The following is a 21,466-nucleotide window of genomic DNA, read 5'->3' as shown; positions in this document are numbered from 1 at the left end:
CCTAGGAGAGGAGAGAGGGAGCCCTCTCTGGTGGAAGATCACATCACATGGAGTCTTCGCCTACCTTCTTTCCATGTTTTCTGTATACAACAGAACGACATGTAACAAGGCAAGTCCATAGTTAAGTGGGAAAAAAAAACAGATAATAGAACAAAACCCTCAGATGATCCAGATATTGATGCTAACAAAAAAAGGGAAAACCGTAAATTCAATAATATCTATTAGACTAAGTAAGTCTAGTTTAAATATTTTTATCCCTTACATAATCACTAAAAGAGTAGTAAAATGATGTATAACCAATAGAAGAAATCATTGGAAGGGTAAGATGTTTGGATGTTCCAAAAGATATAAAAGAAGGAGAAATGGAACTAAATTTATGAGCCAAATAGAAAACAAGTATTAAGATGGTAGATATAAACCCAGGTATATCAAGTTACATCAGTTCATCACCAAGGCCTAACTATTTATGTGCTCCATACTCCTGTGGCCTCATCTCTATCCCCACTACTATGGTCCAAATTCAAATCTGCAATAATCTATCAACCTAGACTACTTCAATAAATCCCTAACAATTTTCCTTATTTCCGCTATAGCCTCCTTCAATCCAACCTCCTTCGAAATGTTATCATGATTTTTTTAATTTGATTTTGAGCATGCCCTTCTTCTACTTAAAATGTTTCAGTGGCCCCCGTTAACTTAAGGAAGACATGGCAAAAAGTATTTGCGGGAATGGTCCGCCTTCTGAAAATATAAGAGGGTGCAATGGCTCCACCTGGTGGCAGCACGGAAGAGCTGTTGCACCGCCTTGAGACCAGCCCGGAAGTGGAGAATGTGACTTGTTTTTACTCTTGCCTTCCTCTTCCAGGAAATCATGATTACCTGCCCTGAGGTAGAATCTGTAGCTGGTTGGACCTGAAACTTCTCCATACAGGCAAAGAGTGAGGATATTTTTGTTCCCAAGGAAGAAAAGGGAAGCCCCATATTGTGGGTTGGGAGCTGCATATATTGGAAAGCTATGAGCAGATGCAAGTGGGAAAGGGGGTAAAGTTTTAAGACACAAACTTACACTTCTTCTTAGATACCCTCAGCTAGCCCACTTTTCCCCTTCTTGGTTGCCATGCCACTTTGGATCTTGGGTGAAACACTAGCCCACCAAGTATGGGCTCCAACATCCTGAAAAGCCTGGTAGCCAGGATGAAGCCATCCGAAGTGCAAGAGTCAGCTCTCCTAAAGGTAAAGCGGGACCAATGAAAAATGGAAACATCACGGAAGCAAGCAAACAAGCTACTCCTTTCTTCAGCAAACTATCCAAGGCATGGTTTCTCCTTGCCAGTCCTGAGCCAAGGTCACGAGCCTTCCCAGTTCTCAGTAAAGGCACAGGCAGCACGATTACATCCCATCGCCTTGCTTAAAGTCTTAAAGTCTTCTCCTTTCCTTGCTTTCTTTCTCCCCTGGCAGTCACCAGTGCTTGCACAACCCAAACGAACTATTGGCACCTGGGCTGGAGAGCTGTGGCCGGTAGCACTTTCCTCACCAGCCGCACTCCCTGTATTGGGGGTCTCAGGGAGGGCCCTGTGCAGAGGACAGCAGGCATGTCCCCACAGGCACAGGCCTCGGTCTCCTGGGAGCTTCCCGAGGCATCAGTCGCTCATATCCTCTGTGGCGTCAAGCCCCACTGCCACTGGATCCGTGGGCTGGAGGCTGCAGGCTTGAGCTCGGGGCACTCTGGGCAGCGTTCACAGCTTTCCGTGAACAAACATCCACATCCTGGGCTATTCCAGCATGACAGGCTGTAGAAATTATCCCACCAAGTCCAAGGACAGTTCAGGGCTGCGCTGAAAGGGGTCACCCAGCTTGGGGTAGTAAGACAGCAACCACAGGCCAAAATGTTCCTGGCACCGGCAATAACACCCAAGGCGCTATCTCCAGCCCCTGCAGAATTCCAAGCCTGTTTTCGACAGGAAACACGTGGGTGTGCATCACTCTCTAGTCTCCAGTCCTCAGTCTCCAGGCCTAAAGAAGCAGTGTGTCTGGGCTAAGAGATAAGTTGAAGTTTGCTCCAGACCTCTGAGGGTGTCAGAAATCAATGAAGGTCAGAATGGTGGGTGCTGGCATTAATCTTTGGTGTCCTTGATTCAAAATGCCAGAATTGGTAGAACTGAGGGAGAAATTGGACCATCCTGGGTGATTTCAAGTTGAACTGATTATAGTATGGGTTGGAGCAGAAGCAGAATTAGATAAACTTCAATAGAGGACCCAGTAAAGAAAGGTCCATCAGGGCCACTATAGCTTCTAACCATCATGGAAAGTCTGCTCTAGAATGTTCATGGTGTCTACTTCTTATGGCATCTCTTCCAGGTAGGAACTGTCTGGTTTTATGGACGAGGTTCAGTTCACAGTACAAGTTAGTGATGGGGCAGGAATGGAATTCACATCTCCACGGAGCCTTCTGCCAGAAAGGTGGCAGGGAGCAGTGATGAGAGGAAAGAGAGAGGCAGGTTGGAAAAATACTAATCCCTCTAAGATAAGTTTATGTCTCCCTATTTTCATTTTCTACTTTTGAACATCCCAATCTAAGGGCACAGATATTTTTCATGCATAAGTAAGCAAATAAAGTACGAGATCATTGGCTTTAGGATTCAAACTCTCTGGGTGCAAATATGGGTCCCAACATTTATTAACTTTGTGTCAATATCACCTCTAAAACCTTAGGTTTTTCACCTGCAAAGTGAGGCCAGTAAGAGTACCCGCCTCAGAGAGTTAATAATGGTACAACAGGTGAAGTGCTTTCCAAAGCGCCTTGTACAAAGAAAGCACTTGATCAATGTCTACCGCTTCCATCGCTATTCTGTAAGGTAACAGCTAGCCACCAATGACGAATAAATACCAAAAAAGAGTGTTTTAGTGTGCTCTTGCTGTGAAAGGATAATTTGGACTCTGTAAACCAAAACACACCTTGACATTTCTGTACAATTCTTATAGTCAATTCCTGAGCCTCTGTTTTCAAAACATTGGTGGAAACACATACAGTTTTCCTCTATTTAGAATATAGATTGATCATGCCTTTGTTTCTATGCTTAATGGACTAGTTCTGTCCATTAAACAACTAACTCTGTCCATTAAACACAGTCTAATTCAATTAACAGACATTGAGAGTCTGCTTTGTGCTAGGCTCTTGCCTGAATGCTGGGCACACAGAAGATGAATGGATCAGGCCCAGCTCCCAGACTCCTTACACCGTTAGCCGAGTTGGAGAGCCAGACAAGAAACAACAGGACACCCTAAGGTTGACTTGAGCACCAGAAAGATCATGCTGAATGCTCCTAATATCTTCTATAATAGGTCACATTTTATGATGGTGCACTGAGGTGAAATACATAAAGACAATGTCTTAAACCCAAGAATTTAGAAAACAGAGGGAATCAGAGAAGGCAGGTTAGACCTCACAAAATGGCAGCGGCTAGAAGCTTAGGCAACAGGCAGCAGATGGTGGACACTGAGGGACGCATGAACCACAGGCCAGTCACACTGCTGAGTAGAGGCTGAGGATGACAGATTTACACTTGCACAGTTCTGGGCTGGGAGGGGGTCAGGGAGACCCACACACAGAACAATGCAGCCCTAATGACACAGCTACAGACACCCTCTCTCCTGGGTGGGTGTGGGTATGAAAGGACAGGACACATCCCAGTGCTGGTATATTCCTCATCTGAATTCAACGGGATCAGAAGGGATGACTGTAAACAGGGCAAGGTGACAGCCAATGGTTCAAAGAATACAGAAGAGGAACAAGAAGAGAGAAGATGATGAAGGAGGAGCTTAGAGGGGTCGGCCATTCATGAAAAAGGGAAGACAGGCTCCACCTGGGGGGAAGCATGCCCAGCCCCATCTCTAGCTAGTTCCCAGCTGCCTGCAGACCTTTTCCCTTTTGCCCAGTGTTTATCAAACCTAGCAGAGGTACAGATCACTTCAGGATCTCATTAAAATGCCCATTGTAATTCAGTAGATCTGGGGCTAAAGACTCTGTATTTGGAATGAGCTCCGGTTATGCTGATGCTATTTGTCCTCAACTTTGGCTACACATTAGAACCCGCCGTGGAGCTCTGGAGACACCAGTGCTCAGGCATCACACCAACCAGTGACTGAATCTGTAGGCACGGTGCTCGGGCATCAGTGTTTCTAGAAGCTCCCTCAGAGGACGGTAGCTCCAGCAAGGGCTGAGAACCACCACTCTAGGGAAATATGATTCCCCAAGTCTCGTTACTTCCTGTGTAAATGCTCTGCAACCTCCTTTTTCTTTCTCTGCCACTGCTTTCTCTGCTAGTTCTCCCTGAAGCCCCTCCAACTTCCCTGCGAGATTAGCTTCTCTCCCTCTATTCTCAAGCAATCTAAGATTGGAGATGGCTGGGAGCCAAGACAACACCAGTTCCTTATTGCTTCCCCCACTCCAGCCCCATCCAACTTACCTGGGCTTAATTTAGCCTCCCCTTCCCCCCCCCCCACCTGTCAGGATGACCAGGGATGAGTAACCAGTACTGATCCCAGCTCTCAACTTGCTCTTCCTTCTCAGCTCACTCTCCCACCTGCTCGATGGTGGACAATAAGCCGCCACAGATAAGTTCCTAATCACTTGAACTGCAGACCTAACAACCTAATCTCACTCCAGTTCCTTATGAATTCCTAGGTTCCTTCCAGGACTTGACTTGGTGCTCAAAGAATACAATAATGAGGGATCAGCCAAGTGGCATAGTGTACACCGAGAATCCATAGAACATCATCTTCTGCTATCAATGGAGCCACCAGAAAAAATACATTGAAAAAGCATCCTGGTCTCTCTCCAGAGTCAGATGAATTACAGGGGGTGGTGGTTGACAATTATAGAACCGTATCTGTGTTGTTCTCCACTGTTTCCCACTACATAGCACAGTGCCTGGTATATCATGTGTAAGTATGTGTGTACGAATGGATATATTCATGGATAGAGAACTGAATTTTTAATTTCTGACCCTCAGTTGATTGACAAACAGTAGACAAGTGATGGTGAACATTTGTTTTTGACTTGTTAGCAGAAGTTGTCAGATACAAATGAAGATAATACATATATGAGCTTAGAAAGAGAAATGCCTTGCTTGAGTGGCTTGAGTGGAAAATACACAAAAATAAACTGTATCCCTTCAGTGCTAATATTCACTGGACATGCTGTAGAAATATTACAGTCAGCAGTGAATAAAGTGCTTTCACAAGCATAGAGCAAATTTTGCTAGTTTTCCAAAAGACCCTCTAAACTGTCCTCTCCATTTCTCTACCTCTTCTGCCCACCAGAGTCCTCCAATGCCATCTTTGTGGGATGATGTGGCTTCTGGCCAGCACAGGACACAGTGTGAGGACTGCAGGGAAGAAATTGACTGGGGGTTGCTGGAGAGGGCGGAGGGCTGGGGGTTCCAAAGTGAAGGGCTGGGCTAATTCTCCGTAGAAGGGCGCTATTGGGGAAGGAAGGAAAACTTTTTTTTTGTTTTGTTTTTTAATTCTTTAAGATGTTCCTCTAGAGCTTAAGGACAATAGGAAACCAGTCTCCGAAAGCAACAATTGTACCATTTCACTCCTCCAAGACTCCACCACCTTTTTCTGCGTGACTCACTAGATTAACTCTCTGCCTGTTCTGGGGCTCTCCCACTTGCAGTGCCGGGAACTGGAGACCTCCAGACCTTTATCCTTGGTCAGAGCTCTGATTTATCCCTTTCCTGGGGTGCCTCCTACCCCATCCCCGGACTCCTAGCTGTGGGCAAACAGTATCTGTACTGTGGTGGGAATCTCCTTTTGAAATTCAACCTATTAATGCTTGTTTATGTTATTGACTATTCTTTGGTTGTTAAGAAATTGAGTTGGGGGTGCCTGGGTGGCTCAGTCAGTTGGGAGTTTGCCATGGGCTCCAGTTAAGAGTCTGCCTTCAGCTCAGATCAAGATCTCCGGGTCCTGGGATCCAGCCAGTCGCTCCCTGCTCAGTGGGGAGTCGGCTTCTCCCTCTGCCCCTCCCCCTGTTCCTGTGCTCGCTGAAGCACTCACTTTCTTCCTCCCTCTTTCTCTCTCTCCCTCCCTTCCTCTCAAATAAATAAATAAAATCTTTAAAAAAGAAGAAGAAGAGGAAGAAGAAGAAGAAGAAATTGCATTGAGAAAAGGAGTCACCTGGTAAAGGGTAGACAGAAGATGTACTAGAGGGGTAAATACAGGACCAAGGAAGAGGAATGAGAAAGAGGGAGGAAATGTTCTAGTGAAACTGTGGCCCGACTTTATCTGAGTTCAGGGGAAATGTTTCAAATTTGTCTTGATTATTGCAACACCTCTTGTAGGGCTGACTCTCTCAGCACTGGGAGCCATAAGAGGTGTGGCAGGAGAGCTAAGTGTTAACTGGGACTTCTGGCCAGCAGTAAAGTCTCTTAAAATTACGAATTCCAGTATTTTTTAAACGCTTCTGTGGTCTAAAGTGACATAATGGTTTGCACTCAGTGATAGTGAGTGACCACAGAAAGCATGACTGGATTGTAAGCATGCATTCATCCTTGCAGACATTCCATTGTTTCATAAAAATGGAAATGGATGAGGCTTTAAACTATCAAAGATTTGTTTTCCTAAGTCAGATAAGTGACAACTATAGGAGCAGTTTTGAAAAATACGGAATATAAATATAGTTTGTAACTAAGTTGTACTATAATTTCACACAACACTTGTCAATGTTTTCATATCCTGGCATAAAAAATGAAAATATTTGACACGTAGGATAAAGTGAAGAGGACTGGGGAGAGGTTTATGGGGCTTGGTTTTAAAAACCTTTACTTTTTAATATTATGATTATGATAAAAACACAGACTATTCAGGAAAACAGTAAATATTTAATTATATAAAATTTTCAGGTACAATACTTTCAAAGTTTTATGATAAATATGAGTTTGTTTCTTTATATCAGTAAAATTACATGGTGATTCATTCTATTTTTTTTAAGACTGTCTATATTTACTTGAGAGAGAGAGAGCACAAGCAGGGGGAGCAGCAGAGGCAGAGGGAGAAGCAGACTTCCCACTGAGCAGGGAGCCTGACTGACGTGGGCCTCTATCCCAGGACCCCAAGATCATGACCTGAGCCAAAGGCTGCCACTTAACCAACTGAGCCACCCAGGTGCCCCACAATGTGACTCCTTCTTGTTGGTAGGAAAAAAAAACAAAGCTGGAGTTCACTGAAAAAAATAATTTGAATTCACTGTGCAATGATTCTATTCAAGTCACAAAGTATATTACAGGACTATGGTTTTTGATATCTCTTCACAGTATAGATTTAGCCATGTTGACACTCATGGTTCAGAATGTATCCAGCCTTACCATGGCAAGATCTGGGACTGGAGTCCGACCAAATTTTGTTGTTTACCAGGATTGATTGCCTTCATCATTGTCCCTCTGGGAAGCCAGCTTTTTAAAGGAAGAAATAAGGGCGCCTAGGTGGCTCAGTCGGTTAGGTAGCTGCCTTCAGCTCAGGTCATGATCTCAGGGTCAGGAGATCACGCCCCACATCAGGCTCCCTGCTCAGTGGGAAGTCTCCTTCTCCCTCTCCCTTTGCTGCTCCCTCTGCCTGTGGTCTCTCAAATAAATAAATAAAATCCTAAAAATAAAATAAAGGAAGAAATAACTCTACACTTGCACAAACTTCCAGAGAGTGGAGAAAGGGAATATTCCCAACTCATTTTGTGAGGCCATAATAACTTTGATACAAAACCTGAAAAGGATATTGTAAAAAAGGAAAACCTCTGGCTAATCTGTTATGATCAGTAATACAAATATTCTAAAGAAAATATTAGTGATACAGGCTGTCTGGGTCTAAGGACCAGAGGGGGTCCCACAGGACTAGCCAAGAGGGTCCTTGGCTTCGCACAGGATTGAAATCAAACTCAAGCCAGCAGGAGGTGAGAGCAGAGTTTGTTGAAGGTATAGAGAGAGCACAGGTACGGACACTCTGAGGAGACTCAGAAAGGAAAGGAGAGAGAGTCCCTCTTTGCTTGGGGTCTGGGTATTTACTGAGGATTATGGACTGGTGTACGTGTCCTATCAGGCATCCAGGAATTAGTGAGAACAAGGACAAGGGTCCAGGTGTCCTCCATAAGTCACTTATTCCTTGGAGCCAGGGGAGCTTGGTTCCAAGATGTCTAGCGCTGGTCGTCTGGAATATGCACGTTGGCTTCATCCAGTCATTCTCACCTGGTCCTTCCTTAGATATTATCTATTGCATTGGAAGGCTCTAAAGAAAACATTAACTTTCCTCCTTACAAAGAGGACATACGCGTTTGTATGATAAGACATGTGTAAGATGGGGGTGCCTGTCCTAGCAAGAATACAAGCAGGAAAAGGAGCAAAAAGCAGATTTTTATGGAGTCCCTTCAGCTTCCCTTTCCCTTTAGGAATTTGAAATCAGCAATACGTATAAAGAAAGAAATATACTGAGACAAACTTGGGTGTATCCAAGGGATAGATTGATGAATGCAACTCCATGCATTGAAAGAATAAAAGAAGAAAATCTTATCACCTCAACAGATATAGAAAAATCATTTAATGAAAATTCAATATTCATTCATACTAAAAAGACGTTTTACCCACTCATAGGATCTTGCCATATGCCTCTGGATTCAACCTCTAGTTCAGTCCGCCCAATGAGAACCGAACAGTTTTAATTTGTGTATAAAGTACCGTGGACTAGCAGTCCCACAATAACTCCCAAATAACAGAAAGCAGTCCCACAATAACTCCCAATAACTGTCCTCACATTTATTTTTTTATTATTTTTTTTTTTATTTGAGAGAGAGCAAGCAAGAGCACAAGCAGGGTGAAGGGCAGAGGGAGAAGCAGACTCCCTGCTGAGCAAGGAGCCCAATATTGGACTCGATCCCACGACCCCAGGATCAGGACCTGAGCCCAAGGCAGATGCTTAACCGACTGAGCCACCCAGGTGCCCTGTCCTCAGCTTAGAGGGTGGAGGGGAAGGAGGAGGGGGAGGAGGAGAGAGAGGTACTGCAGTACTTCAGCTGCCTGGGGGTTACCTCCTAGAGATTACCAAGAGGGGACTCTGGCTTTGTCTGGCTTGGAATCACAGGGCCCGTTTGTCAGCTGTTTTGCAGGCGGGAGCCTGACCTCTCCTGGGAACAGTGGTTCTGGGCTGAGCAGCAAGTGTGCCATGTGTGTTCCAAAGCCTGTGACCAAGGATCTGACGACCACATCGGGCCTCTGTGTCCCCCAGACCTCTTACAAGGAGCTGGTTCCCAAACTCCCAGAACCCGATCTCACAGTGTTTCTCAGTTCGAAGGTGAACACCAATCACCTGGCCCCGATGAGATTCAGATTCAGTCGGTCTGGGGTGAAGCCTGGGATACTGCATTTCTAACAAGCTCCCAGGTGATGCTTGCGCTGTCTGCCGACCACACATGCAGCAAGTTAGACTATAAATTCTAGCTCACTTCGGGCCGCGCTGGGAGGGAAGGGTGGGGGAGAGAGTCTTTTCTGCTTTCCATGAACAATTCAAACCCTCTGGTGGGCGATTACAGCAGCACCGACTTGCCAGCGCAAAGGACAGTAGGAAAGGTCTTTGTTAGGGAAGGTATGAAAATGTGCTGGGAGCGTGGCAGGTTGGGCACGGGGAAGTGGGTGATATCTGACTGTAAGCAAAACTCCGCACGGGTTGCTACTGGGAATCGGTCAGAAACACTTGTCCTCAGGACAGTAGTGCGGAGACAGCCGTCAGACAGCAGTCTGAAATTTCTCAATGCACTCCAAGGTTTTAATGATGTTGGAGAATAAGGAGGGGTTTTTTAGGTTGTGAAAACTATTTTTAAATCTCAGTAAAGACCCTGTAAGTTCAGGGGCGCCTGGGTAGCGCAGTCGTTAAGCATCTGCCTTCGGCTCAGGGCGTGATCCCGTCGGCTCAGGGCGTGATCCCGGCGTTTCGGGATCGAGTCCCACATCGAGCTCCTCCGCTGGGAGCCTGCTTCTTCCTCTCCCACTCCTCTGCTGTGTTCCCTCTCTCGCTGGCTGTCTCTCTGTCACATAAATAAATAAAATCTTTAAAAAAAAAAAGACCTTGTAGGTTCAATCATCTGTAAAGCGATTATTAATAAACTTTATGAATCATCACTACCTTCCACTCTAGCCAGGTTTAAATATTTTTCCCTATTTTCTAAAACATCTTTTCACAAACCTCAAAATAAGGGATGAGATCAGGAGAGTCTATCTTCAGCTCAAATGGTAGGAAATCAGGAAAGTAGAATCCACTTATCCAAATGCTTTCAATTATTAATCAAGGTTACGTTCCTTCATTCTTGAATGGGAATCCCTTTTCTCCTGTTCCACCCTCTGCCCTCACCCCTCTAATTTTCTCATTCTAAATCAGGAAGACTGGTGGAAGGGAGAAATCTCAATTTTCTATCACAAATTATGTCCTTTACCAACAAGAAAATGTAATGAGAACTTCCTTATGGAATCCTGTAAGATGGGGGAAGGATTGCAGCCAAGGGAGAAGCTGGTGCTGGAAATATATTAAGTGAAGAAAAACAAGGAAATGAATATCGTCAATCTCTCTCTGTGGATTTGGTTTGGGAAAATTGAATACTTTAAAATTTTGTTTTGATTATATAAAATAATTCTTTTTTAAATTTCATTTATTTTTTTGAGAGAGAGAGAGCACAAGCCAGGGGAGGCAGAGGGAGAAGCAGACGCCCCACTGAGTAAGAAGCCCAAGGTGGGGCTGGATCCCAGGACCCTGGATCGTGACCTGGGCCGAAGGCAGTTAACCAACTGAGCCACCCAGGTGCCCCTATATAAAATAATTCTGAAGAATTGAAACCAAAATGAACAACAAAGGTCCTTAATGTGGAACAGATTTCTGTCGTGACCACGCCAGGAGGAACTCTTTCAAGCGACTTTAAAAAAAACAGTGATTTTACTATTTCTCTCTAGTGGAATAGACCAAAGACTTTTAAGTGCCCCAAAATTGTGATTTCTGGTCATCGCATTCTTGGTTTTGGAACTGTTATTCTGATATGGCTGTGGGCGCATTGTGGGGTAATAGATATATTAGCTGTGTTGCTGTAAAGTACTGGGCGATAGGAAGAGAGAGAACAGGGTGGAAACTTGTTTCATCTGGAGGAAGCTTCTCTCTCTGGTTCAAACTTCCTTCTTTTTTTTTTTAAGTTTTTTGAGATGTACAACAGAAGGATTTAATATACTGTGTACAATGCGAAATAACTACCACAATCAAGTTAATTAACATACCCATCACGTCACTTCGTTTCCTGTGCTGAAAACGCTTCGGATCCCCTCTGTTTGTGCTCCCCGTTATTGTGTTTAACTTTGTGTTTTAAGCTTTGTTCTAAATGCCTAGTAGCTGCCTGCTGGTTCTTAATGTGAATGTTTTTTGTTTCTTTTCATTAGCTAATGATGCTCCGTCCTTGAGCCAGTAGGCTTATTTTAAGCAAATTAGATTTGAAACGCATGCTAATGATTTTCAAAAACGTGTCAGGGCTTAAGCTGGAGGATAAGAGGCGGGTGCGAAGGACTTGCATTTTCCCGTTCATCTGAAGGGTTTTTTGTTGTGGTAGTGGTGGGGTTTTTTGTTCTTTTTTTTTTTTCTCTCTCTCTCTCGTGCTTCACAGCTGAACGAATAAATTAGTGAAATGACTGCTACTTTAGGCGCCGGGGATTAAAATTTCCTTGAAAAACATTCCCTCGAAATCTCTAAACCCCGTAGAGACAAATCCTGTTACGTTATTATGGACCAAAAGCAGAAAACTTCTTAAATGCGTAGAAAACGAAGGGCACGGAAAGGAACCGGGCTCCGCGCCGAGGCCCTCGGATGGCTGCGCACGCCAGGCTCGGGGGCCCCGCGCTGCGCCCAGCTCCCCACCCACCAGAAGAGAGCTGGGAGCGCAGAGGCCTGCAGCGGGGCGAGGGCGGGCAGTGTGTGTGCTGGGAGCAGGGGGGATGGGTGTCGGAGATAGCAGAAGCTCAGAAATCCCTCTGGGTGCACGACCAGCCCCCCTGCAGGCCCCTACATTCCGCTGGCCGGCCAAGGTGGACCAGGACTTCCCCGGGGCTGCTTCGGGCTCTCGGACTCACGACAGGGGCTTGGGCCCCAACTGGCCTGGCAAAGATCAGGCTTCGTGTCCAGACCTTGCCAGGGTCTTTAACAGTGGGGCCAAGCAGTGCACAGGGAGGCTGGCTGGGGTTCCTGCCTGCTCAGTGCTTTTCAGAGGGCAGTTCCCCAGAGTAAGCTCAAGTTCTGGGGCTGCAAAATCCTGCACCTGCTTCGGGCAGGAGAGGTGAAATGGGCCTTCACTGTCTCAGTATATGTAGCTCCTTTCACAACACCTGGCAAAGGGCAGGCTGTCAATACATGCCCGTTAACTGAATGATTATGCAATGTTGGTGACATTGAAGAGGAAACTGATCATGCAAAATGCTGAACAGAGAATAGGTATGCTGGCTATCATTTTACTGTGGATCCAATACAAGAATGTAAAAATCTACTTAAATAAGAGACATTTCTTAAAAGCCACGTTTTCCATTTGTTCTTCGTCTGGAAAAACAACCATAATAGGGAGTAGGGGACACCTGGGTGGCTCAGTCGGTTAAGCATGGGACTCTTGATTTCAGCTCAGGTCATGATCTCAGGAACATGGGAATCGAGCCCCGCCTGAGCTCAGCATTTAGGGGAGTCTGCTTCTCTCCCTCTCCCCCTCCCCGTGCTTGCTCACGCATGCGCTCTCTCTCTCAAATAAATACATCTTAAAAAAGAAAAAAAGCACCGTGATAGAACCATGGGCTTCTACCATAATAGCATTAATCTAATAAGAATGATTATACCTTTACAAAGGTTTTTAATTATATTGTGCGTCAAGAACTGTCCCCTCACCTGTATTTTTTTTTTAACTATTTCAATCCAGTTAGTTGACATTATCTGTTTCAGAGGTAAGGGTCTGTGATTCATCAGTTTTATATAATACCCAGTGCTCATTACATCATATGCCCTCCTTAATGTCCATCACCAAGTATTCCCATTCCTCTACCCCCTTCCCCTCCAGCAACCCTCAGTTTGTTTCCTATGATAAAGAGTCTCTTATGGTTTGTCTCCCTCTCTGGTTTCATCTTGTTTTATTTTTTCTTCTCTTCCCCAATGATCCTCTGTTTTGTTTCTTACCTATATGATTTTATTAAATCCTCACAGCTGCTTTTTGAAATTAGTATTTTTTGTCCTCCCTTCGCAGATTAAAAAAAAGAAACTGGCTTAGCGAGTTTAAGTAATAATTACATATATTTAGTAAAAGTTGAAATAAGAATTGCAATCCAAAATATGTAACTTTCTGATATCTAAACCTCCTTTGTCTCTCTTCTCTCAGTTGTAGTTTAGGAGTTCCAAGTAGAGGACCGAAGCAGGAAGTTGAGAGTTCAAGTCAAGACTGAAGAATTGATCAATTACTTTGGTCTCCACCGCCTCTCCAAACCCTCCCCTCTACAGAAGTCTCTCTGGAGACCCAGGTTTTCATCTCGGCTCTAGCAGCCTGTGCTTTGATTTCAGGTGATGAGAACATCAGACATCACACACATAAAGGACACAGAATGCATCTGGTTTTTCACAACCAATAACCCCGTTTGTGGTCTTTCTTGTTTTCAACCTTAATCCAGTTAATCACTGATACCAGTTTAATTTCATAAACTGAGATCAATATGATTACATTTCGACTTAACATCATCGGACTCAGCCTTCTGAAGCAATTTGTCTCAAAAAGTAGTGTCACCACCTCACTTAATGCACTGTAATTTGGGACTGCACAAGAGAGCAAACAGTATAAATTCCCATGCTAAGCTCAGTCCTTTGCCTCTTCTCTCCATCCAGACACTCCATTTCTCCAGATCTAAGGCGGAAGTCATGGACCAGCCCTTTTGCCACTGTGTGAAACAGGCTTGGGATTCCGCCACCGAGGTGGTGCTGGAACCGCAGCTGCCTTTGTCTCTGAGCTCAAAAGATTTGGGGCCCTGGCCACTCCCTTTCTACCCTAAGCTGGGGGAGCCATGGTGGGACAGTCTATATTTCAACGGTGAACTGCTTTCCAGTCTGTGTGGGCCACTGAGCCAGGCCTGCCCTCAACACAGACACTCGCCTAGAGCCCAGAACACTTTGAAACCAGACTTAGACCTGTCTGCCTAGGAGTCATCACCCATGAGCCAGAAGGAGTCAGTCAGCTCCCCCCACCCACCACCCCCCCTCCCCCCAGAACAGGGCACTGCAGAACACTGAGACAGCTACCTGCCCTGGCTTGCTCTTAGCCAGATCCATCCAACTCCAGACTCACCCCTGGAGACTGAGATCTATGGCAGTGAGGACTTCAGAATGATGCTGTCCTCTCCCGCTCCAAATACCTGCTACTTTTGAACAGTGAGCTGTGACCATGGCATTAGGAAAGCTGAAGGGTCAGGCTGCAAATTTGTATTTTGCTCATCTTCTTCTAGAGAGACTTTTCAGTTATAAATCTCTCTTCCTTTAGTCACTAATAAGACAATAAATGTTGTTTTTATAGGCCTTCATAAAAGTTTTGTGTTCTTTCTCAACAGTAGACAGAATTATAAAAGGGAAGAGAGGAGAGGGAAGGTACCTATGTGAGGAAGTACCTTTTCTCTCCCTTTAGTACTCTGAATAAAAGTATTGAGCTGGAGAAGGGCGAAGGGTAGGGGACAAAGCTCTGATCCTGAGCTACCCTTGGGACCGGCAGGCAATAGGCACTTAGAGTTCTCTCCTTTGGTCCTGGACAGGAGGGTAAAAAGTGTTCAACGAGGCCAGTGGCAAAGAAGTGCCAATTCTAGCCTCACAAAGTCAGCCTTAAAATCTGGGCAAGTCTGGGAGTGGATATGCAATGATGCAGGAATCTGGGAATCCGCTTAAGTAGGATATATTTCTGCTTGAACAATTCTTCTGAGTTTAGCCAAAGAAACTTCCTACATCTTCATTTTCTCTGCCCTCTCTACCCCCAAGCCATAGAGTCAGGCCCCAGTGGATCAGCAGACACCCCACCAGGATCAGAGGAGGTCCTGGGAAGCAGCCCTCCTGGCTCCTGCCCCAAGATCCCTGTGTTAATGAAATTAACACATCCAGAAAGGATAAAAATATCTTTATTTAAATAATTTAATTCTTGATGGAAGGGCTTATAAAGAAAGGAAAAGCGTAAAATTTCAAGGTGCGGTAATGAAGGCAATTTGTTTTTTCTTTTATATTTACCTTTTTCTCATCTAAAAATCATGGACAATGGCAAACTAACATTCTTGAAATAGGGGTGCCTGGCTGGCTCAGTCGATAGAGCATGTGACTTTTGATCTCGTGGTTGTAAGCTCAAGCCCCATGCTGGGTGTAGAAATTATTTAAAAATAAACTCTAAAAAATAAAATAAAATTCTTGAAATACCCTGAAAATAGAAAATAGAAAAACTTTTATGAGGAAAATCTAGATCCATTCTATCAAGTTTGTTAAAAAGAAAAGAGATTGCAATAAGCTAAAGTATGAAGTTGGGATGCCTGGGTGGCTCAGTCGGTAAAGTGTCTATCTTTGGCTCAGGTCATGATCCCAGCGTCCTGGGATCAAGTCCTGCATTGGGCTCCTTGCTCGGCAGGGAGTCTGCTTCTCCCTCTCCCTCTGCATGCCGCTCCCTCTCTCTGACAAATAAATAAAATCTTTAAAAAATAAAAATATAGTATGAAGCTGAATGTGAGGTCACTATCATTTCTTTTTTTTTTATTTTTTGTAACAGAAACACTTAATAGTTTAAGCATAAAGGGTTTGAGCAGATAAAGATAACTTCAAATCCAACAGAAAGGTTACCACAGACTTTAGACTGAATACCAGAGAATAGCTCTCAAAAGCACACATACCCAGAGAGACGCAGAAATCGGAACACAGTGAATCAGGCCGACACCACCACAGCTAATCTCTTCAGAACCACGCCACCTCTGTAAGTCTTCCAATGCCGGGTCTCTCCAAGGACTTGTGAGGAATGTGTGCATGGAAAAATCCTCATGAATGGTTGGAAAGCAAATGCTGCATTCATGCTCAAGAGCAACCTGGCAGAACTCAGTAAAATTACCTTTATATGTTTCCTATGGGAGAATTCTGCTCATGGGTTCACAGCCTAGAGAAATTCTCTCGCAGGTCTGTAAGGGACTCCTATAGGTGGTGATGGTGACCGAATGGCAATCTGAGTACCCACTGGGGACAGCAGATAGGTAAAGAGTGGCAGAGACTCATCAGAGACGAATATGCCAGACTTGGAAGCAACAGCTCAAATGTCCGTGTAAAGATGTTAGAAATTTACAAATGAGTGCAAAATGATAAATAAAATAACATACAATCTAATAGTTTGTACATGAATTGAAAATAAAAGCACGCACAAAAGATAAATCACATATTACAAGACTGGTTGATAGGAAAATACACATTTAAAGTAAAATAGCATTGGTTTGCTGTGGACAAAGGGACAGCAAATAAGGAAAATAGCTAAGAATGCACATACTTGCATTCAAAAAGAATAGGGTTCAGCAAAAACACTATTGAAAATGTGACTTTAAGTCAACCCATTTGCCTACAGGGTATGAAAATCATAGCAATTTTGAATGTCCCTTTCAGGTAATTTAGTGTGAACAAAAATAAAACAATTACAATTCTAAGCAGGTATGAGACTCTCCTTTTCCCTACCCAACCTCATTATTCCTCTGCTCATTCCCTTACCTGAGACACATGCTTAAGGACCTAGATTTTCAGTCCAGTGCTCACATGAACTAGCTTTGTGATCTTGGATTATGATCCAACTTCAACAGAGTCTCATCTCCACTACCAGGCAACACTCTCTGATACACGGGAAGAGAATTAGATACAGTAAGTGTAACTTGTCTAGGCTTGTCTGGAACATAGGTCTTTCTATAGCCAATGGAAGCTGTCAGTAACTGGACCCTTCCCCCACCCGACAATCCTTCCTCTGCCTGATTCAATCATCAAAACCCTTCGAATTTCAACAGCACCTCCCAGAATGATGCGATTTTCTCCTTAATCCTATCAGGCTCTGAGGCAATTTGCAAGGCAAATAAAGATCAACTCCAAGTGTTTGGATTGTCTGTTCCTACCTCCTAGACCCGCCAGAGCAGTATAAAAGGGCGCACTCGCCGGACTCCATCATTGGCCTCTTCTCCTGGACCCCCTGTGCTCCCCGCCTGGCCAGGAGGCCGAAGCTATGGATCCGCATCTTACGACGCTCCAAGAGCTGTCTTGCTGGCGGGCACGTCCAGAGCCCCACATGCCACCGGGCCTGAACCGAGAACAGGCCTGGGCCTGGGCGCTGAACAACTTCCCCGCGCTGAGCCGCCGCTCCTGCCAGCACCCCCAGTTCTGCGCGGACGGGAGCTACTGTGCGTGCGGGTCGCTGTGCCGAGCTTGCACCGGGCCCGGAGCTGGTCCCCCACTTGAGAGGGGCCACAAGCGCTGCCAGGACCCAGGGGTCCAGACTGAAACCGCGGTGGAGCTACAGTCACCGCCGCAAGAGGCAGACGCGACAGACAGCGCTGCCCACTGGGGCCTGAAGCAGCCAGGAGATGCCCGCGCCAGCGGAGGGGGACAGACCCACGGCCAGCTCGCCGCCAGGAGCCCAGGCCGCCCCCGGAAGCTGCTGAAAACCGGGCCTTAAAACTGGGTGGAACCCGGACAGGAAAAGAATTTCAGCGTTGTTGTGGCCCCCAGCACCCCTTCAACCGATGCCCTGGAAGACTGCAACACCTCCCGTAGAAGTTCTTACACTGCAGTAGCGAGCATTCCTTATTTTTCCTCTCCTGAATGCCTTATTAGACATTTTTTAAGTTAGAAAAAAACGCTCTTAATGTCATCCATAATATGGAACTTTTAGATTTACTTGTAATTGTCATGGTCTCTTACTGAATGTGTAGACAACAAGTAAACCCTTTTCCTATGCTCCAGTGAGGACTGACTTCTCAGACCGGCGGCATCAGGATGGGAAGGGATCCGGGTGGCCTTGGAGCAGGAAGTGCTGGCGGTGAACTAGAACGCTCTTTCCAAAGTCCCAGGTGTTGCTGGGGAGGGAAGGAACAGCGGAGGACACTCGGTGGGGGGTTGTCTCTTGAAGCTGAGTGTGGCCCTCCAGCTGAGTGCAGAGAGCAGACGTCAGTCTGTCAGTCCTGTTCCTTGAATATTTTGAAGGATGCATGAGCAAGGGGAAGGTACAGGTCAAGGTTAGGGGGGCCAAGAGGAAGATCTTGAGCTTTGTGCTGACTTGACAGCCATGGGGTTCCAGGGCATCAGTCCAGGTTAGACAATCCGGGCAGCTACTGAATCCACCTCTCCCGCCTTCTCTCGGGGTCTGCCTTGTACCAACAACCACATGGATGCTGCTTCAAGACCCAGCAGAAGCGAAGCCTGCTAGGTGCAGCCACGTGACACAGGGAGGCTGTAATTGTTAAATCAGACTGGTGTATTTACTGTTCCTCTGCTGCTTCCACTGAGTTTCCACCACTCCAAACTCATCTACCCAACTACGCAGCCCCGGGGCCCAGAGCAGCTATCTTCCTTAGGCGCTGAGGAAACCCCAACAAGTGTCCCTTCGGCCTCCACCTCTTCAGAACCCCAAATCCCAGTGGGGACAACCAGGGTGACCTGCTGTCAGAACACTGAAGTAAGGTGGAAGGTCGTCATGGCCTGGACACAGGAAAACCAGTCAACAAGCCTGGAAAATGTGGACTTCATGGGCTTGGATTCCAGAGTTGGCATGCTTGCTTACAATCCCTGTTTCCAATCTGGTGACGTTTCAAAGGTGCCTACTTCTCAATAGTACAGGGACTGAATCATACCCTCTGCTGTGACAACAGTGAAAGGGAGCGACTTAAAATAATGTCCAGTTCTGTGTAAATGTTCCTGGGATAGCCAGGATTTCCACTGGAATGCTTTGCAGTTTCTGCAAGTCGCTGCACTGGTGCCCACCCAGGAACATTGGTGGAGGGCCCAGAACACCAGAAGACAGGGTGGACATGCCAAAGCCAGACGGGTGACCACAAATCCCATGGAACTCAAATCACTACCTGGAGAGTTGGCAAAGCACACAAATCAGACAGGCTCCTTCCCAGATAGGCTTCCCTGGCCACACTCATGTCTACAGACAGCTCAAGACAGAGTCCTCACAACCGGGACCTCTTGAGCACCTCCTTCCTCCAGGTCCAGCTGGCAGGAGACACTGCCGAGATTCCCCCATCTGCTTGGAGTGGGTTGACTCCTTGTTTTTCTTGTTGTGGGCAGCTGCCTCCTGTCATTTGACAAACAAGAACTTTGAGATCTCAGCTTGGAAATCTTTATTGTCTTCTTTAAAAATATTCTCAATAAAAAAACCTATTATTCTTATTAGATCTTCCTCTTTAAAAAAAATTATGGCTCAAGGGCCCCTGGGTGGCTCAGTCCCTTAAGCCTCTGCCTTTGGCTCAGGTCATGATCCCAAGGTCGTGGAATCCCGCCCTGAGTCAGGCTCACTGCTCAGCAGGAAGTCTGCTTCTCCTTCTCCCTCTACACCTCCCCACCATTCATGCTCTCTAGCTCCCCCTCACTCAAATAAATAAATAAATATCTTTTAAAAAATGAATTTGAGGGGCGCCTGGGTGGCACAGCGGTTAAGCATCTGCCTTCGGCTCAGGGCATGATCCCAGCATTATGGGATCGAGCCCCACATCAGGCTCCTCCGCTATGAGCCTGCTTCTTCCTCTCCCACTCCCCCTGCTTGTGTTCCCTCTCTCGCTGGCTGTCTCTATCTCTGTAGAATAAATAAATAATATCTTTAAAAAAAAATGAATTTGAGCCTCTCATCATATATACATCAGCCATTCTATCTTAATCTTCTGTTGAGTGTCATTTATCACTTTTTTATGTATCCTTTAATGAATGGAAGTTTTTCTTGTTTCCATATCCTATTCCTCTTCCCAGGCATTGTCCATAGTGAAACATGTCAGGATTCCACATTACACTAGCAACCTTCTCCTCATCCTTTCGTCTTCGTTGTAGGCAGTTCTTATACTAAAGCTTATACTGAAGCACGGTTCTCACCTTGGAGCTTCTCTAACAATTTCCAAATCTCACTAACAGTGGGACCCATGAACAGGGAGATAGAACACAGGCTATGTGGCCCCTAATTAAAAGGAAACACAACATCACCTATGAAGTATTCTTGTCCCTAAACATTCAGTCTAAGTCTAATCACTCCTCTAAATCTAACACCATACAAGAGTTATGAGGGACAAAAGAATAAGCAACACATAGCAATCAATCAGCCAAATCCAGAATGTGGGGAATTCTACAGGCTATATTACCCTGCTTTTTCAGAAGTGAAAGGCAAGAATAAAAAGGTGAACTGGGAATCATAAATCAAGAGTTTTAAGAGACCTATTAACCACATGCAATGCATGGTACTTCTTTGAATCCTCATGTAAAGAATTCAAGTATAAAATGGTACTTTTGCCATAACCAGGGAGAATGTAACAAGTACTGACTTCTAGAAGGTATTAAACAATTCTTGTTAAAATTATAAGACATGATGATGGCATTATGAACAAGGTCTGATCTGTTCTGCATAGATGCTATAGGATTGACAGGTGCAATCATATGATGTCTCTGATCTGCTTTAACACATTCTACCTAAAATCTGGGACCTATAAATCAAACGGGATTACCAAAGGTTGATGATGGTTAAAGACTGTAGCAGCTGTTTGGGGCAAGACCTGTACCCAGTACCTCACTGCCTTTCCTGGAAACCATGGCTCAGAGAGTTGCATCATCTATTTTTACAAAACTGCCCAGAAAGGAACAAATGGTGAGAAAAAATACAACACTCAGATACCTGTGATGCTTATATGCTTGCTCTGAATTAATACATTGTATTATGCCAAGCGCATAATTGCCAAATTCTTTAAGCCCTCCATTCTGTTACTTTTTCCCATCCATAAATGTTCCACCCCCAGTGTTCGAGGCTTACAACCAGGGGTATTAGTTCAGCACTGTACATGGCTAAGTGGTCCTCCACGGTTTCAGGAAAAGCAGAACGCCCGTCACCACCCATATTTGACGGGATATGTTAACACAGATAGAACTCTCCAGCACAACTTTTCTGAAATCAGGTGGTCCCTAGGTTCAAAGACTGGAATAAATCTTCCACTCTGGTGAATGAGGTAGACAGTGGGGTAGTGATTCTAGTGTGAAGGGAGGAATACATGGGCACTCTCCCTCTTCTCTGCTCAATTTTGCTGGGCTCTAAAACTATTTGAAAGAAGAAAGTCTATTAAAGCAAACAAACAAATACACAAGTTTTTCAGGAAAGAGTTGGGGAAAATTATATACAACTGAAAACCCAAAACTCTGC

General features: G+C 45.2%; 1 long non-coding RNA gene and 1 other non-coding gene across 5 annotated transcripts in view; one reads left to right on the top strand and one right to left on the bottom strand.

Moving 5' to 3' along the window:
- The window catches only part of LOC103664657, a 45,584-nt gene extending 31,522 nt beyond the window's left edge, over positions 1-14,062 (top strand). The window contains exon 3 of the transcript XR_005834873.1: positions 13,424-14,062. This is a non-coding gene — a transcript (uncharacterized LOC103664657). The remainder of the gene's footprint in view (positions 1-13,423) is intronic.
- The window catches only part of LOC121102762, a 65,566-nt gene that overhangs the window by 28,892 nt on the left and 15,208 nt on the right, over positions 1-21,466 (bottom strand). The window lies entirely within an intron of this gene.

Source organism: Ursus maritimus, unplaced genomic scaffold, assembly GCF_017311325.1.
Source record: "Ursus maritimus isolate PB19 unplaced genomic scaffold, ASM1731132v1 scaffold_15, whole genome shotgun sequence".
NCBI lineage: Eukaryota > Metazoa > Chordata > Mammalia > Carnivora > Ursidae > Ursus > Ursus maritimus.
This window is presented reverse-complemented; position numbering and strand designations above follow the sequence as displayed.